This window comes from Neopsephotus bourkii, unplaced genomic scaffold (genome assembly GCF_033783945.1).
Source record: "Neopsephotus bourkii isolate Nb327-2 ecotype Australia unplaced genomic scaffold, CSIRO-AGI_Nbou_v1 NB_1768, whole genome shotgun sequence".
NCBI lineage: Eukaryota > Metazoa > Chordata > Aves > Psittaciformes > Psittacidae > Neopsephotus > Neopsephotus bourkii.
This window is the reverse complement of record NW_026902242.1, coordinates 11,152,196-11,168,629: the sequence shown is the minus strand read 5'-3', so window position 1 is coordinate 11,168,629 and position 16,434 is coordinate 11,152,196. Positions and strand designations below refer to the sequence as shown.

Sequence of the window (16,434 nt, the reverse complement as noted above, 5' to 3'; positions counted from 1 at the left end):
GTTGATTAACATCACACAGCTTTGGTTTTTATTTCTGAATGCTAAAATCTCCTTTAAGGTCAGGAAGAAATGCTAACGAAGATACAGTGACAAAAAAACAGGAAGAAAAAAGACATTATCAGGAATGTAAAAAACAATGCTCTTTCTCCTGCCGAAAACGGCATTCCAGAAGATGACTTAAAAAGAATGAAAGGGAAGTTAAGGTAAAACTGTTGGCCAGAATGAAAGTGAAGTCACAGAGAGACTATTGTGTACAAAATCACCCTAGATCCTAGTATTATTACTAAATCGGAAGACTTTAAGTTCATCATTGAAACCACAACACAAGGAACCACTAATTAATCCTCCCTCCTTTATTTTTACATCCTTTGAAAAACAGAATGCATTAGCACGCTCCAGGACCAGCTTACTAAATACATCTAAAGCCAAGTTACTTGAACTATATTAATCAGAACTTCATTTAAATCAGCACTCAACATCCTAAACATCAAAATGATCACTGTGCAGAAGTCAAACAAATCCACTTTTCTCTAAATGGTTTAACAGACAAAAAACACCTAACTCACCTTTAATGCTCCAAATGACATGAAGAAATGTTCTGCTGGGACATGGGAGCACTTTTCATGCAAAAGTATAACCCTCTGTAATTCCCTAATGGACATTGCTGGACTACCAAAGAGACTGCAGAATATGGATGTAGTCACAATTTTAGTATGTTTAGTATGTTTCAGTATAGCCTTAATTTAGAACATAGTATCTTGTTCCCTAACACAATACTCTTACACTGGAAAACAATAAGGAAGATTTCGTTTGTTTCTACGCAATCAGTTCTGGTGTCAACATAAGAAGGACATGGAGCCGCTGGTGCAAGCCCAGGAGGGCCACGAGGATGATCAGGGGACTGGAGCACCTCCTGTATGAAAACAGGCTGAGAAAGTTGGGGCTGTTCAGCCTGGAAAAGAGAAGGCTGCATGGAGACCTCATAGCAGCCTTCCAGTGTCTGAAGGGGGCTCCAAGGATGCTGGAGAGGGACTCTTCATCAGGAACTGTAGCTGTAGGGCAAGGGGTGATGGGTTTAAACTTAACAGGGGAAGTTTAGATTGGATATAAGGAGGAAGTTCTTTACTGTGAGAGTGGTGAGGCACTGGAATAGGCTGCCCAAGGATGTTGTAAATGCCCCATCCCTGGCAGTGTTCCAGGCCAGGTTGGACAGAGCCTTAGGCAATATGGTCTAGTGTGAGGAATCCCTGCCCCTGGCAGGGGGGTTGGAACTGGATGATCTTAAGGTCCTTTCTAACCTAAACCATTCTATGATTATATCATTCTATGAGATGTTTATAAAGATCTGTCTGGAGAGATAGGAAAGGAACACACATAAACTGTGCACAGACAAAACTCCTGCAATTATTAAAAAAACCCCCTCTCCCACTATAATACTGCAATATTTTATTTTTGACATAAATCCTTGCTCATCTACCTCCTGCACATCATCTTCTCTGGTAGCCTCTGCTAGAACTTCACTGGATTCAAAACTGGAAGGCAAATTCCCAAGTCCTTTTTAGTGTCTAGAAAACATTTCTAAGAATGAATTACCACAGTACCTGTATGGCATTTTTAGAAAGAGTCTGACACTGCGGTTGCATAGGAACCTGAATGGTTTCTTCCAAGTCTCATTTCTATTTTGGTTCTCTCCCTTGTGCAGAAATAAGTTATGCCTGCTAATGCACATTACTGCTGGTAAAATTGTGACAAGCAATAGCAGCCTTACAGTCAGAGTAAAAGTACACTTAGGGAACAGTTTTTTTCCTGGACAAACTGTTTCTGTTCCTCTCCGAACCTTACGCAGGCCAGGAAAGAAGCTCTCTTATGTACCACCACTTTCACCCACAGGTAATAGCAATGACAATCACACTGAACTTAGCCAGAATGTCTCACCAGGAACATGGCACTGAATGCTAGTGATGTACCTACCTACCTTCAAAACACTAACAAAAGAAAGGTCTGTAAGAATCCATGCTGAAGTAGCTCATCAGCAAGCCTACCACTTCTCAGCACAACACGTATCACTATTGACCAATACATTCAACTCCTTCTAAGGACAGAAAAAGGCAATCACTATCCTAAACCATCAAAGAAAACAAGTCAGGAAAAACAAACCTTCAGAGCTTTTCCCAAAGGAAGGATGCAGAAAGGATATACAATAATATCTACAGTCTTCTTTGGTTTATGTAACACACAAGCAACATTTCCACCTCAGCTTCATCAGCATTTCAGTTCAGTCTGCATACCAGACATGCGAGTTCTACTCCCTCCCATTCTGTAATTGCTCCAAAGCCTCTAATTTTTTCCACTGCAGCTTATCTAGGCTAATTCACCATCATGTGTTTCCCCCAACTTATCTTCTCCCTTTTTCCCCAGAAGAAAACTGCCAAAATATATCTTTTCCATTTATAAGTACCTTAATAGGGAGCACTAAGTGCTATTATGTTCTCAACTTCCCAGAAGACAAAAAACTGCTTGAAAAATCACTTCAGAGTTCTAACATCCATTATAATTTGCGTACAATGCAGTTATTTTCATTAGACGCCACAGGTTCTAGGTTTTAAGTATTTCTCAAAAACAGATTAGGTGATTTCACTTATGTCAATACATATATATATTAAAGAAGGAAAAAGGAAGCAAAAGAGTACAGAGTACCCACTTCACTCTGTGAGAGAGCTGGCAAAAGCCAGCTGCAGAACTGTCACTTCCCACTCTCTGTGACAGCACATGCAATCAAGACTTTCTCACAGAAGATACATTCAAAACAACTATGGTATTAAACCAACAAAAAGCAGCACTTCTGTGTGAAGAAACAAATTTATTTATACTGAAATTTTACAGGCAGAGGCTGTCCTCTTGAAAATATCATTTCTAATACAAAACCAACTAAAAGTAACATTAAAAACTTTCCCTTTCTCCTTCCTCCCCACCAGTTATCACAAGGGAACACAGAATCTGGTGTCTCTGGTGAAGGCTCCTAAGAACACCTGTAAGAATACAGTTTCTTCGCAAACTAAATCATTATAAACACAATAAACACTTCAATAACTACAACCACTGTTTTGCTGAAGCCTAATTTTAAGATACAAATTCTGTGAAGTTCCTGACTCTTCTGATTGTAAAAGAGAAACATGGAAAATAAAGTTAATATTAAGAGACAGTTTTTGAAAATCTACAGCCACAAAACTGTTGCACAAGTCTACACTGAAGATTGAGAAAGTATCAGCAACAAGTATTACAAACATTAAGGGCTTTCTCAAAAAGTAGTCATGAAGAATTACATCACAGAGTGTTCCTAGGAGAGCTGAGCAGTATCAGAAGCGAACAGAAGAACTATTCAGAAGACAGCCACTCAAGACAACAAAACCTGAAGTATAATAATAATAATGAACCTACCAACCAGGATACTCAATGAAAAGCAGCAAAACAAAACAAACCCAAACCATAATCACTACCCATCACCCCCTGACTGCAGCCAGACAAGAAACAGTATCTACCACTTCCTACCAGCAGCAGCAAGAAGCAGCTTCAGAGCTGCCATGCTTTAGAAGCAGACATAAGTAACAGTTTTCCAACAGTAGTCCCCTGACCTACTGTTATTTGCCTTTTCTGGAAGCAAATCTTGAGTGGAAAACCCATCCTGTCCCCGTCAGAGTCACACTGGGAAAGTACATGGGATAAAACACAACTCATGCTATCAACGCACCAAATTACAGTTCTGTGAACAGGCATGCAGGAGGGATTCATCACTACTTTTTAGTATTGGAATGATTACATTTGTTAAGGAATTCCTCTTTTTTTTTCCACTCAAACTAAAAAAGGATACATCAGGTAAAAGCCTGTTAATAAGGTTAATTATACGAGACATATACCTTACACCCTATTTTTCTTATGTTCCATTGCTTTGCTGTGTAAAGTACATTTACAAGGGATGTTAACAGTTGGCCCAAGAAAGCTACAATTATCTCACTCCTTGTCTTCAGGTGCAACTGGGCAAATCACTATAGCACCTGCAATTCCCTCCATCCTCACAAAATAATGTCCCTTTATATATATAAAACTTCTGATTGCAAATATCTCAGACTGCAACTTCTACCTTTCTTATTTTCACTCAGAATAGAGTAAAACTGTACCCTAAACAGTACAGCAAGTATCTAACTTGCAATGATCAGCATAATGAAAAGTTACCACACACTAACAGTAGGCCTGAAATATTCCAAAGCCCAGCAATCTGACCTTTATTCTGATTTGAGCATGAACTTTGCATCCTCTGGATTAAGTCTGAAGAAATAATGAATTACTAAATGTTCCATCATCCTTCAACCAGTCGCTCATATGTAAGATTAAGCACTCAGTATCAATCAATAAATGTCAACTAAAGATTAACCATATCCAGTAGCTGTATTTAGTCACATCTGAAACCAGCAGTTCCCACGCCAGAAGTATCTACCGGACTAAGAGTTGTCTGTATTACCAAGTTCACTCAGAAATACTGAGTTTAGTGCAACAAAAACCAAAAAAAATGCATACTCACTGTTAAGACACTTTCTCCCTTTTTAACCTCATTGGCAACACATAAGGATGTTGCTGCAACGTTTTGTCAATGTTAACAGTTGCTGAGTTGAACAACGACAGAAATAAAGCACAACCCGCTCCTGGATTTTTCAGTTCCTTACATTTAAAAAAGCTTGCTCTCCTTCAATGAGGTGACTCCAATAACGAGAAAATCCCAGGACACCTGGGCAGCCTTCAAACCAAGACACAATACTCATTACCCGACACCGCATCCCAAGCTAGGTAACATGACTGACCCCATGACTATCATGTCCTTACCCATAGTCAGGAAAAAGCACACCTCAGAACTTTATGCAAACTCGTGACACGGTCTTTCCTGACAGGCAGCTGTGATTTGAACATCAATCAGACTACACCTCACAGTATGACTGTACTGTAGAGACGCACTGTGTTTGTGCCCATCTTTACATCACCAGGGAAGCCTAAGCAACCACTGCACACCCCTGCCTATCAAAGAGCAGCTTTTCTACATTTTTGTGGACAACATGGGCAGGATTTTTATACCATCCCTGCTTGTGTGAACAGTTCTCATTTAGTTTTGATTTAGGGGACACAATGTATACAGGCAGGAAAGTGTACAGGATTTTTTTGTTTGTTTGGGTTTTAATTAAGCATGAAAAGGATACTGCTTCCTGATACTACCAACTACATGAAATCCTTTAACCCAGACAGTATCTTTATGTATGTCATCCAGAATGACCAACATTCACAGTTTCCTCGGGTAGCTTATGCTTTCTTTCCAGTAGCTATATGAAGTTTGCCTCTACACAGGGGGAAAAAAAGAAGCAGCACCAAGGAAAAATGTTAACTATCAAAAATCAGCTTATATTTAGAGCGCTCAAGAAGATAAACCGATGTATTTTTAGAGAAGACAGACTTGTTTTGGTTTATTTCACCAGGGATTTCTTTACACTCTCAAGTTGGGTGGACGCTATTTTCATCTGACGGAATCGAGCTTTGGAGGCTATGACAACTGAAATCAGTCTCAAAGTCAACTGAAGTGAGAGCAAAATTGTTCAGGTATAACCTAATTTTATTAAATTATTTTCCTCCCCATCTCTGAATACATAGTGCAGTACATTCACAACCCAGACCACACAGGGAACTAATTCAATCGGCCTTAAAATAACTAACATTAGTGAAGTGCATTTGGTATTACAATAATAGAGGGAATAAAACAAGTATCTTAAGGCAGTCCTCTAAAAGCTGCATCACTGGAACTTTGTTGATGACAAAAAGCTGGTTTTAAATGTAAAAACTTGTGGACAGCGAGTTATTGCCTAGCCAGACACACACAGCCAGTCAGCAACTGTTCAGAGACCTTTAATTCAAACCAACTTCAGGTGGAACTTCACAGCAAGTGACACTAGTCTGTGTTTCTTCCAGTCTGGAGTTCTCAGATCTTTTGCAGATTCGTACAAAGCCTGAAAGCATTTGAAATCAGTAACAGCGTGTGAGCACGTGTGTGTTTTATTACCATGGAGAACTTAATTCACTTTTGCAGTGCTGCTTTCTCCAGAAGTGATGTCAAAAGGTGTGAATAAAAAAAAAACAACAGTATATGTGCTAGAAGGTTCTGCTAATACTTGCAAGTATAAGCACCAACTATACCACAACAAATCCCACTGACAACCCTTAAATTCAATGTCCATACTGAATTTCAGCCTGCACTGTTATTTTAAAGTGGAAGGCATTGCCCTATTGTTTAACATCCAATTTATCCAATTGCTGATACTTCCATTTCAATCAATTGTTGCTGTAGTAAATAACCTCACAAGGATGCTCCCAGTGATCCGTGCCTTTTCCTCCCACCAGCGAGGTCACCTGTTGAGATTTCAAGACAGCAGTATTCTCTTTTAGCATTCACTCAGGAACTCTCATACACGTTTTGTTAGGCACATTCCTTCTAGTGCTGTTCAGTATAAAATAGATTCTGGACTTCATGGAACTTTGGGAGGGAAAAAAAAAAAGGTCAGAGTAGTACACCTTATCTCTGATTTTGATATAATAATACTGGCCAAAGATATTTTAATTATATATACACAAGATACCATACAGAGTAGAGAAAACAAATGTATCTTTAAAAAGCAAAGTTTCTTTGGTGATATGAACAACTTTTTACTCCACAGAACTCCTGCTCCTTGGGTAGATTTTATTATTAAAAATGAATCTATTTGAATAAATGCCTGAGAGCATAAGAAACTGTTTTAAGACAATACATTGAAGATTAATTTCAATTCTTGTTGCAATTCTTGTATAACTCTGCATCACATTCCCTGCAGTTACACACTGGACAGGTTTGCAGCATCAGCTCTGACTGTAAGTCAGTGTAATAGGGTTGTCACACTGCGCTGCTCCTCCATGCACTCTAAACCCCTCTCAAATAAGAAAACTGCTGCATTTTCTCTGCATATAAGTGACCCACTAAAAGCTTTCCAGATCTATTCTACATTGTCTAATCAGTTCATTTATTCTGCCCTCGTATCACCTGCCTTGCACCAGTCAGGTAATGAAGAATTCTATGCAGAAGAATCACATTAAGTTACCAGAACTCTGAAGTAATTCACACTCAACTGTGAGGAATCTTCTCTTTGAAGATCTGTTTTATAATGGGAATGAAAAATTATTTTGCCACTTATGTAAAAAAACCCAAACAATATATTGCTGAAACTTCTCAGTAAAAGGTACAATTCCAGAGATGCTCATCAGCCTCTTAAGTGTCTTTGTCCCATGTGTTAATTCATTAGTTTATACAATATGAAATGGCTTCTTACTCTAAAATCTGGTGCACATTCATTCCCCATATGTGTCTGAAATCTAAGTTCCATGACACAATCTTCATAATTAAATTATGTGCTAGAAAGGGAGGGAGGGGAGGGAGGAATCAGAATATCACTGCCAATGAGATTTTAATTAAAGGGACAGAGTTGTGTACACTGAGAGAAACCTATTTTGATATAACATGCTCGGTTTTCATTACAACCTTGTCAGTTTACAGCCCACACTACCGCAATACAAGTATTTCCAGCAGACTAAAGGTTACATATAAGCTGTAAAAAGAAAGAAAACAATTTACAGATTTCAGATAAATGTCATTGATCAAGACGATGCTCATCACTGCAACCTGGTGTAACACAAACTTTGTCAGAAAACCCGCCAAACCCTGAAGCAGACAGGAGCCCGAACAAATGGCTTCGATACCTGAACAGTTAACTTTTCCTTCGTTGTTGTAAAGCACCTCGGCACCTGGAGCCCCGTGCCTACAGGCAGCAGCACTGCCCCGGTACGTAGGGCACACCGGCCAGCCGTATTTAACAACACCGTGCACTTCCGAGCCGCCCTGTTTCATGCCAAGAAGGAAGGGAACGAAGGGGGAGGGAGTACACCGCACGTTTCCCATGCCCCAGAACAGCAGCAGGCAGCCTTTCCCGAAGTGACCGTGAGCCCGGGTTGGCACTGCGTGTGACGAGGCGCTCTAACGAGGCCAACGGCAGCGAAGCGGCGAGCAACAGAGCGCAGGTCCGCCCAGCAGGACCCGCCGTGCCCCCCTGACACACCGGGGCAGCCAACGGGAGGGGGCCGACGGCTCCCGGAGACCCCCAGGGTGACCCCGGCCATCACCCTCCGGCGACGGCATCCTCCTGCCGCAGCGGCAACACGAGCGGCATTACCTGGGTCCCCGCGGCCCCGCGCGACTCTCCCCACGACCTAGGCCCCGCCGCAGAGGCACCGGGCTGCCCAACAACTCCGCGCCTGGCAATGGCGGCGGCCCCGCTTCCCCCTCCCAGCTCCGCGCTCACTGGCTGCGCCGCTTCATGTGACTTAACAAAAACCTCCTCGGCACGGCCCTTTGTGTCCTGCACAGACGGGACACCGGGAAGGCCGCTCACCGGCTCGGGGAGGGGGCGACGGACGACAGGGAGTAAGGAGGGAGTCGATGAGGAGTGCCGGGGCGGGGATGGCAGCAGCGGCGGGAAGCGCCTCGCGCTCTCTCTCTCACCCACCCACCCTACCCTCGGCCGCGCCGCCACATCCCGGCCACTTACCGCGGCGCGGGCGGCTGCGGCCGAGCGGCGGTGCCGCAGCGGGTCGGTAGGCGGCCGCCATGTTCCCCGGTGCGGCAGGATGGAGGCCTTGAGCCGCCCTCCCCGACTACCGCCGCTAGGGCGGCCCAGACCCGCCCCGCCCGCAGACAGCCAGCGCCGCCGCTGCGGTGCCGCTCGCGCCCCCCGTCCTTCCTCCTTCCCCTCCCCCCCCCCGAACTCCCGGCGTCCGGCGGAGGGAGGAGGGGAGGGGTGTAAAAATAATAGAAGCAGCATAACGGGAAACTCACGGGGCTCGCGGGTGTGCGTCACGCCGGGGTTACGTCGTGCGCGCGGCGGCGTGACGTCACCGCGCACGCTGCCCGGCCCACACCGCTAACACACACACAGAATACCGCACGCACACGCGTCCCGGGGAAGGTTAGGGTGCGTAGCACGCATGCGTGAGTTCTTCCCGCGCCGGTGGCAGGCGGCCGTCACAGCTGCGCGCCTGCGCCCACAGCGCGGCCCCCGGCGGGTCGGAACCGGTGCGGCGCCGGGGGGAGAGGAAAGTGCCGCCCGGCGCGGCCTGCCCTGCTCTCTGTTCCCGCCCCTGCGCGGTAGGGAGCTGGCTGCCGGAGCATCCCTCGGCAGTACCTTTCCCACACAGAGTGCAGAACTAGGTCAGGTGCCGCGGGAGCTGTGCAGAGGCCGCGGAGAGGGGCGGGCTGCCCGGAGAGCCGTGCGGGAGGGGAACAGGGAAGCGGAGAGGAGGCGAGCTGGGCACTCGGTCCGCTCGGGGCGGGGGGGAAGCCATAAGGGGACACCGGGAAAGGAGAAGCGTTCGATGCTTTTTTAATTAACGTTACTGACGGCAAACCCCGATTGAGGGAAAAAATTATGTAGAGACTGCTCTGATAAACTGTTACCTTTTTCCTTGATTTGCTGGGTCCCAAGGATTTCACACTAGAGTTAGCGGTACGAGCAGTCATCACCAAGAACTCAAAAGACAAGTTGAGATTTCAGGAGACCAGAAAAGGAGAAACACGGCACATAGAATTAGAAAAGGGAGGAATAGGTAGAGCCAAGAGCTGTCAATCATTCCAGCCTCTATTCCCAGAAAAGGAATGAAGCAAATAATCACACATTTTTAAGTACATGGTAGCTAATGAAGTGGTAAATTACAGCTAACATGTATTTGTCAAGAAAAGGGTATCAAGCCACACTTATCCCGACACACTGTTGCAGTGTAACCGGCCTTGGATGGGAGTAGCAGTGTATCTGTTGTGGCTTGACTTAGGTAAGGCTTTTGACACCATCTCAGAGAACTCTTAATTGAGCAAGCAAAAGACATATTATAATGAAATGTCTATGCAAAACTACATCAGCAGTGCTTCATTGTGACAAACAACAGGATATAGAAAATGCAGTTCCTTGGAGATGGGTATGTCTGGAGCTTGGTACCAAGTCTAATGGTGTGAATGACAAGAGTGCAGTTTACATTGGAGGGCTCTGCCAGGAATTCCCGACCGGCTGAGCTGGGAGCATGTCACAGGACAAGAAAAGAATTCAAAACGCTCCTGACAAACTGGTTGCAGAAATAGGATGTAATGGAATAACTACAAGTGCCAACTTCAACATTTAAGCAGGAAAAAAACAATTGCACAATGGCAAGACTGGGAATAGACAAACACCGGGGCTTCAGAAAAGGGGATGGGAATCAGAGTCTGTAACAAACTGAACATGCATCAACAATGTCACACCATTGTGGGAAAAAAGCTGCAGTACAGGAGAGATGTGTAAACAGAGCTGTTATACCTAGGACATACAGAGAAGTTCTCTTAATACTGGTAAAGCCTCATCTGTAAGATTCTGTTTGGGCTCTGCATTTCAAGAAAAATAGCTTTCATAAAAGTCCAGCAGAAGGGATTACAAGGAAGGGGAAAAAAATAACAATGTTTTTAGAAGACATGACCCTAACTGAGAATAGGAATGCTTGAGATTTTTAAGTCCAGGGAAGAAAAGACTATGGGGAGAGCAAGACCTTGTTCTCAAAGCACTGCAGACGGGGCAAAAATTAATTGAAAGAAATTTAGGTTAGACATAAGGAAAAGTTTTTGTATGACATGGATAAGTGGATGGAGTATATCCTCTAGAAGGTTCTGGAAACATCATTAATGTATTTTAAAGACTACGTTAAATATCCCTAAGAAAAGTTTAGAAGCATTTGCTCTGCTGTGAGGTAGTAGAGGCAGAGTAGGTAATCACCGTTTCCAGCGACATTTCTGTAAGTGCAGTTACTATCCAGATAGCTGTTCTGATCCTGGTTTTTCCTGATAGACATAAATCCCAGAGACATTTAAACATTTCATGTGTTTGTGTGATCTTAGGCATAGGTATCTCCTTTGGGAGTCCCTGTCATGATACATTCTGTATAGCTGTATGGCATCGTATGTCACATGCTCAGCTAATTTGTTAACTTACAAATTATATTGCACTATAAATTCCACATTGAAAAATAATGACTTTGTTAGTTTGAATCACACCTTTTGCTTTTCTTTGTTTCTTGGTTCGTTTATTTTCATGGTACCACATATTAATTTTCCCCACAATCCAGGAAATATTTGGGTTTCTCTGGAGAGCTTTCTAGCTAGGAAAAGGTGGTGTGAATGGTTTATGTAATGCAACTGAGACCCACCAAACTCATCTCATTAGGCATGACTAAAAGGCCATTAAATAGGACAATTTTGAATCTCCACCGAGTTTGACTGAATTCAAACTGATAGCCCATAGGCAAAAGGCTATGAATTTCATTAACAGTACCCTAGCGCACTCAATCCCCTAATGAGTGCTAATGTTATTCTTCTGAGAATTAAGCTTGTTTTCTGAAAAGATACATTTATAAAATCAAGTTCTGGTATTTTGGAGCACATATGGACAGTTTTGCACTGCACTTAATTAAACACAAGAAACATTATCACTTCATGCAATGCACAGATTTCTTCTAAGGTTTTTGGTCGTAAGTGCTCCATGCTAGCCAAAATACAAACAATAGAAACATGAAAAAGCAAGTATTAACTCTGCCCGTATACTTCTTCCTGAATATCATGTATTTTACTATACCAAACCATTTTAAAGCTCATCACGCTTACATATATTTTGTCCCCGAGAAGATTATTTTTATGCAACAACAATTCTTCCTTCAATTCTGCAATTAACAGTTGAAGGAAACCACCAAATTCTATAAAAGCATTAACTTACAGAAGAAGATGCAGTGTTTTATGATATTTCACATCTGTTTCTAAACACGTAAAAAAGTAAAATGCTCAGCATAAAGAAATCTGAACTTCAGTTCTAATGCTGCCCAATCTCACAATCTTATTAACAGTTTAAAGATACCTTAGTTTAATCCCTCACTTTACTACTTGAGCTAAAAGGCCCAGTTCCATAAGCAGTAGTAGACTCCAAAATATGCTTATGATCCACAGAGTGTGTGGATCCAAAGAAAAATCCACATTTGGTGTGAATTCATGGAGCACATAGCTGCAGTGTTCCATCAAAATGACAGTGTGGTAAAGGATTACATCTAGTGGTGTCAGAACTTGTTTTGATTCCTAATTCCACCAGTTTTGCCATTTAGGCTCATAATATGTGAAAGGTAATAGACCATCTTAAAGGCTGCATGTTGGATTAGGAAGACTTGAGAAATACATACAAAATGACACAAAACTGGAGTGCATGAAATAGAAGATTGTGAAAGAGCATGACCAGTAGAGGACCATACAACATGAGTTCTGAAAATGAAGCCAGATACTGCTCAGCTGGCTTTTTGTTCCCAGTAATTCTGGTTGTGTCCTGTATTCCACCAATATCCTGTATCCACCAATGCAGACAAGGCCTAATAATGATTAAAACAGCATTTGAAAACCTCTTGAGAAAACGTTGGTACCTAGTTCCTCTTGGTCTTCAACATGGCTATAAAAAGCTTAAACCAAGGCAGGCTCTTTCATGTTGGCAGCAAAATATGATTAACTGAAACCCATTTAGAAATGGTTTCTTCATATAAACATTTTTGTAGCTGAAGCTGCAGAGGGAGAGTTGGAGCAGGTCTAAGCTGAAGCATTTGGAATGAAAGACTGCAAATGCCTCCTTGTAACACACACAGCAAAATCCCAAATGCCTGGAGGGAAGAACTTTTTAATGATAATTTCTTACATTTATATAGCACCTCTTATTCCCTAGGACCCCAAGCACTTCATTAGCTCTATGCTAAAAGCCTCATCACAGAAATACAGCCAGTATATGCATGATTTTCTGAACGTTTAATTTCCAGGTGACACATTTCTTTCAGTAACAAAATATTCTGCTTATCCCATATATAGCAACTGAAACACCAATGTATAAAAGATTAAATTGTATAGTTCTGAGCTGTAAAACAATTTAAGTCTGTATGATTGTCATGTAATGGATACATTGCATTTATCCCATCCGTTTCCCCTCTCCATTTATTACTTTGATCTCATCTTTGTATTGTAGCCTTTGGTAGAAAATTGTGTCTTCCATAACTTTTTCAAAATTGAAATGCTCCTCGATGTCTGAATTTCACACAAAAATGGGGTTTATAGGAAAAAGTAGCATTTTTTTCTTAAATCCACTATTAGAAATTGAAAAAGCAGAGGAGTTTTTGAGTACACAACACATAATGCTTTCTTTTTCCAGCTAAGTTGGTTGTTTGAATAAAACATCTTGCCATTACCTACAAAGTTCATCTTGTCTTTGCCCTTAGACTCTCGTAACTACAAAAACAAGGGTCTACAAACATGATGTGAAAGGTATCTGTGTGTTGTTGCTCAACTTGCCACAGTTTTTATCTCTACCCTACAGAGATATTTTGGTTTCTTGGCCTTTCCTACAAAGATATAGTACCCATTTCACCAGTTTCAACATATTTAGGAACTCAGTGCACTGTCTGTTTCAAATAGTAACTAATGTTATTTCCATTTAAATTTTAGAAGAATAATGGAATGAATTGGAGCAGCTTGATTTATTTCAACACTAAAAATCTAAAAGAAGAACAATTACTTTTCTTAACTCTTTGTTGTTTGAGCTGTTGATTCATGTTTTTTTGCTTGCTTGTTTCAGAGGCTCTTTTGAAATACAGTTGTCAGTGATAATTAAAGAGGATTCTCTAGTGTTGTCTATATTTCAGGCAGAACAAAAATGTATTTTATGTATAATATGAATTTAGTCTCTGCCACAAATCAAGATATTCCAGTCATCTTTGTCAGCATCAATGAAACTTTTAGAATTGCCAGTAAAAGAATAAGATGACAGTAAGAATATAGATAAAATTAAACCCATTAGCCATTAAAACCTATGCCTGTTTTAACAGTGAAATCAAGGTAAGGTTGAGTCCCGAGATAAAATATTTTGCCACAGAAGGATATCCAGAAGGTCTCCCTGGCTAAATATTGCCACTTGCCCCTGTGATTTGCCTTTATAACTGTTGCACTGTTAACAAGTGCTTTAACTCTTCCAGCTAGGAGAATTTCCCATGTTACATGATGAAGACAACTGTTTTCCCATTTCTAGGCTTCTGTCCACAGGCATCAGGATGAAAACACCCATGTTTGTTGGTTAGTCCTGTTCCCCTTGGCCAGGCCTGTGCCAGCAGTTACAACACAGCTTTTGTCAGGAGGAAGCAGCTTCTTACCCAGCCTCCCACAGTTGTCCCCTGTTTGCGGTCTCACCACTAAGGAGTGTTATTGTCATCTGCCACGGAGCAGAGAGAAGCAGCTGTTGGGGCAGCACTATCTGCCTGGCACATAAGTCTCCATTCTTAGCTGCTCCTCAGGTAACCACCATAATAAATGTTATCAATTAACAAATACTGGATTGATTGTCAGTAGTAATTAATTAACCTTGCTCTTTATGCTTGCATTTTATCTTGCATTAGTCTAATTCATCCCACAATAAAAAGATGATAGTTAAGCCTACATCTTTGTTCCCTTCAGGAGGATCTGACATCTCTCTTATGTCTGTATTACTGAGCTCAAGTCTCACAGAATTCAAAGGTAAGAAGTAAGCAGATTAGTATAGGAAAACACCACCATATATCATAGCACTAACCTTCTTAAGAACAATGTATTGCCTTGGAGGATTGCCATTTGCATCACGCACAGGAAGTATTAATATACAAAAATATGCTATGAGCAACAAAACGGTAACAAATTTCTTCCTTAGTCTGCTGATGAATTGTAATTCAGTGGAAGAGGAAGAAATCTGTAGCAATAACCTGGCCTTCAGCAGATGATGGAAAGGACCTAGATAAAACAAACATAAATTATCGTAGCTCTGCTTAACCCAGACTGATGACTCAGTTCACATTATAGTGCCAAAATGAGAGAGAGAAGACTGAGATAGTAATTTCAAGCTCCTTGTTTCAGGTATCACCCTGATAACAGTGTATCCCTGTAGAGGACAGGGCATGGAAAAGCCTAGCTATGACTATCAAGCACATGCCTGTCCCATGCTGGCAATGTTACTGATGAGCAGGAAATGGCACTAGACTTGTAGAGTGCTGTGTTCTTGTCTCCTAATTGTGTCACACCCCGCTTGTCCCTACACCCACCTCCGTGACTAGCGTTAAGCTCACACCCACATCTACAGCACATATTAGAGACCTGAGCAATGTTAATGTGGAGAATTAGTGACAATAATCCTTTCTCGCATACTCCATCTTCGAGTTTGTGACTTCTCCATGTCCCAGCGAGGGCCACAGGTAGCATAACACAGGGAAAGTCACCTTCCTCAACTGAACACCATTTCAACACCGTCACAAAAAGGAAAGGTTAGTAGCCAACTCCCACCACTTCTGTGTTTCAAAGTAATCTGGCCAGGTGGAAGTCAGAACAAAGATCCAAGTGAAGACATCTGCACCAAAAACCTTTGCCTTGAGAAGCAAACGCACTTGAAAAATGAACAGCATCTCTCAGTTGTCAATGTCATTGCCACTGTACCAGTACAAGTACATAACTACATACCAGGCAGGATTTCTAGCTACCTTCCCTTCCCCACAACCCCTTACTGTTCTGCCTGGTAGGCAATTGCTACCTAGCAGTTATAAGTTCACTAAGTTAGACGGCCTTACATCCCCTTGTCCATATACTTGACACAAACAATTATGTAACTCTTTATCAGTGTCGGTTTGTAAAGCACCAGAGGTTTGTGTACAGGAAAATACAATAATATTTTTAAAAGAAGCAAAGAAAGCAAAAGAGCACTTTATTACTATTAATGTAGAAATACTGAGGAGCTTGTATTTAGGTAAGATCACAGCAGCAGAAAGTCTGTTTGATATGCCATACCTTCTGTTTGTTTCTTAATTGTAAAGAGTTTGGGTTTGATCAAGACAATTAATTATGAATATAGCTGAGTTTTTTCACATCAGAGATAAAGCTTAAAAAACCACAAAAGCTTTTCTTTAGAGTATATTGTACCGTATAGACAAGTACGTATCTTCAGGGCATGCAAATAGACATCTTTGTAATTGAATACTGAAAACGAGGTGAAAAAAACCTGTATAAAACCATGACAGCTTTATGAAGTCTTCAAGTTAATATGAAACGTTGAGAAGTTATTTGTCAGATTCTGTGGTGGTACAGAATCACTATATGGGAAGTTGACAAAAATGAAGAGAGCAAGTTACTACCTGGGGTTACTACAATGTGACTTCTGTTACCCAGTAACATTCCTCTTTACAACCTCCCTCCTTGTCCCTCTCTATACCAACAGA

General features: G+C 41.8%; 1 protein-coding gene across 10 annotated transcripts in view; it reads right to left on the bottom strand.

Moving 5' to 3' along the window:
* ZNF644 (zinc finger protein 644) overlaps nt 1-16,434 on the bottom strand; it is an 81,225-nt gene that overhangs the window by 43,865 nt on the left and 20,926 nt on the right. For 2 of the 10 annotated variants that reach the window (XM_061379137.1, XM_061379134.1), the window contains exon 1: nt 8,951-9,041. The exons of 4 other annotated variants lie outside the window; for them this stretch is intronic. The gene's annotated coding sequence lies outside the window, so the exon portion shown is untranslated. Of the gene's footprint in view, nt 1-8,663; nt 8,800-8,950; nt 9,042-16,434 lie in introns of those variants that run through there. 4 more of the 10 variants (XM_061379138.1, XM_061379136.1, XM_061379140.1 and 1 more) reach the window with 3 other exon arrangements.